The sequence below is a fragment of the Hylobates moloch genome, unplaced genomic scaffold, assembly GCF_009828535.3.
Source record: "Hylobates moloch isolate HMO894 unplaced genomic scaffold, HMol_V3 SCAFFOLD_1, whole genome shotgun sequence".
Lineage (NCBI taxonomy): Eukaryota > Metazoa > Chordata > Mammalia > Primates > Hylobatidae > Hylobates > Hylobates moloch.
In genome coordinates, this window is record NW_026652276.1 from 144,673,184 (window position 1) to 144,676,247 (window position 3,064).

General features: G+C 44.4%; 1 long non-coding RNA gene across 1 annotated transcript; it reads right to left on the reverse strand.

Moving 5' to 3' along the window:
* Positions 1 to 232: 232 nt before the first annotated feature.
* Positions 233 to 2,586, reverse strand: LOC131383047 (uncharacterized). The gene is made up of 3 exons (XR_009212759.1): positions 2,442 to 2,586; positions 1,433 to 1,496; positions 233 to 461 (listed from the first exon to the last, which is right to left on the reverse strand). It is a non-coding gene; the product is annotated as an uncharacterized LOC131383047 (long non-coding RNA).
* Positions 2,587 to 3,064: the final 478 nt, after the last annotated feature.

The following is a 3,064-nucleotide window of genomic DNA, read 5'->3' on the forward strand; positions in this document are numbered from 1 at the left end:
CGGCAGGAACAAAACTGTGTGCAGCGCCCCCCAACCCAGTAACACCTAGGGGGGTGCCAGCAACCCTGAAGCCCCAGAAAGAGTGTTACAGTCAGTGCTCTTTTAGCTTTGCTGTCCACGGATGGCTTAAGTGTTAACAGCTCAGTGGAGGGTCAGTCTGGCAGCCTTTTGCACCTGTACCCTAGTTCTTTTCTGGCATCCAGGAGGAATGAAGTTGCATGAACAAATTGGAGATGGTAAGTGCCAGGGATTTTATTGCTGACCAAAGTGGCTCTCAGATGGAAGGGGGCTGAAAAAGTGATGGAGTGAGAAGATCATCTTCCCCTGGAGTTCGACTGTCCCCAGACTCCTAAGCAACGCCATCAAGCTGTCCCTCTAAATCAAGCTGCTGCTCTTTGACATCCAACCGTAGTCTCTGATGTTCTGCTGCTTCTCCTCTTCTTTTCCTCTGCCAGTGGAGCCTGGGGTTTTTATGGGCACAGGACGGGGAGCAAGTTGGGCCATGGGTGGTTTTGGAAAAGGCAATATTCGAGTGGGAAAAAAAGTGGGAATGTATGCTCCCACTTTGGGCCATGGTTCCAGGTTTGAGGATGGCACTCTAGCCGGGGACCGCCCTCTTCTGCCCAGAATTTCCCTGCCTTCTGTCCCTATCAATTCTGTTTATGTGTTCATTAGTTGATGGACATTTGTGTTTTTTTCTCCCAATTTTAGGACCATTATGAGTAATACCTCAAAGAACATTTGTGTACAAGTCTTTTGGTGGCATATGTTTTTATTTCACTTGGGTAGATTAGAGTAGAATCACTGGGTCAAATGGTACTGCACACTAAGACTTGAGAAGCACTGTTCCAGACCTTTTCTGTGTGTGCCAGGATGTGATAACCCCTTGGGTAATGGAGTGCTCATGGGCTTGTCCAGGTCTGGGTAAGGCTTGGTTCTGTTACTAGTAATTGTGTGATGTTGAACAAATAACTTTATTTAGTTGGTGAAGTAGATTTATAATCCCTACTGCATAGGGTTACTGTGAGATATAGAGCCATCTGTAGACTTTGGAGCAAAAGGAACCTAGGTTGAAGGCTAATCTGGCTAACTTTTTATGGTTGGATAAGTTACCAAACCCCCAAGACCAGTTTCTTTGTCTATAAATGGGGGATAATAATACATTTCTTGCTAGGCTTAAATAAAGTAATGTGTTCACTATCTTAACAAAATAATCAATAAATGTTGGCAACTATTACATAAAACACCTAGCTCAGATCGGGTGCTCAGGAAATGTTGGGTCACCACAAGATGGTTTCTACATCTTGGATCTTTCTTGGGAAAGAGATCAATTAAGAGGACACACACACACACACAGCCCGAGTTATTTTGCTTTGTGTAGTAGAATCAGGGGCTTCTCCTAAACATATTTAAACCTTCTTGATGAACTCACTTGTGATTTGTAAACATTCAACTCCAAGTCCAGGAGACATGTCTTTGATGCTGAGGTTTCCGTTCTGGATCATGTAAATGTACACTACTTGGTTACAGGCTTAAGGGAGGATTTACCAGGGAGTCCTGGGTTATCTTAACTTTACTTAGCAGAGCAGAAAAACAACCTGCAGCAGCCAGGGGGGTCATGGGTCAGTGAGCTTGACTGACCATTTTTTCAGACAATTCTAGGACCAGCTTTCAAGGGGAAAGTGAATACTGTCACCACTTCAGTTAGCCCCTGTTATAACCTAGACATACACCATGCTGACATGCCCTCTTCCTCGTTCTACTATAAAGACCTCTTGCAAAAAGACAGACATTTACACATGGGCACAGGATGCCTAATTATAAGAGCTTTTGTGCATAACCCTGTCCTTAGATGAGGTCTGATGCCCTTGACTCTCCTCATGCATTCCCTTTGCCCATGTGGCTGCAGGCTAACATGACTACCTCCCTCTCTGTAGCAGGAAATGTCCTGCATCTCTGCTGGCCAAACTGTGTCCGCAGTCTGTTGTGGCTGTGAGGACCCACTCAGTGAAGAAGTAAGGAAATCTCTTTGTTGCTGTCTCTAGAAGGCCACTGTATTAGCTTTCTCAGGCTGCCACAACAAAATATCTCAGATTGCTTGGCGTAAACACCAGAAAGTTATTTTCTCCCTGTGGTGGAGGCTGGAAAGTCCAGGATTGAGGTCTGGTAGGGTTCAGTTTCTGGTGAAGGCACTCTTTTGGGTTTGCAGAGGCTGCCTTCTTTCTATGGCATGGCAGACACATGGCAGAGAGAGAGGAGTTTTCTGGTGTCTCTCCTTATAAGAACACTCATCCTATTAAACCATGGCCCCACTCTTACGACCTTGTTTAATCTTAATTACCTCCTTATAGGCACTATCTCCAAATACAGTCACATCAGGGGTTAGGGCTTCAACATAACGGTTTTGGGGGAACACAATTTAGTCCACAGCAGCCACTTACCAGAAGGATGATTTAGGAAGATCCCACTGTTTGGTGAATACAACTGTTCTCCCTGTTGGTGGAGGCGGGGAGATGTGAGAGCTGGAATGGGAAACATCTGCTATAAAGCTAATGCCAGCCGGTCTTGTGTTAGGCTTGAGAAACTAAGCCCTGAATCGATTGTGTTCACAGGGGTAAAATGATCATTGCAAAAAGGGAGGAGAAGAGTTGAGAAGTGGATATCGTTTCATCTTATGCATTAAAAATGGGGGGAAAAAAGAAAAAGCCTTCTGACTCAGGCACCAATTGCTTAGCTTTAATTGTCTATGTGACTGTGATTGCAAAGTTGTCTCCCAGAATTTAGTGGAAGTATTAAAGTGTATTAGATCACTGCTGGGGCTTAATGACAACAGGAATCATCCCAATTCAGAAGGCAATTATTTATCGGGTGACCTTTTACAATGTGGCAAGTTTTCCTTCAGGATTTTTTACAGTGACTGATATTTCCAATAAACATGGGTCTCTCCCCTCCCCCCAATCAATTGCTGGTATTTGAATGTCATGAAACTAAAAGCTGTGAAATTAAACCTGCTGTGCAAGTTACGGAAATGGGGAGACTGAAATGAGACTGTAGGTCCCTTTTA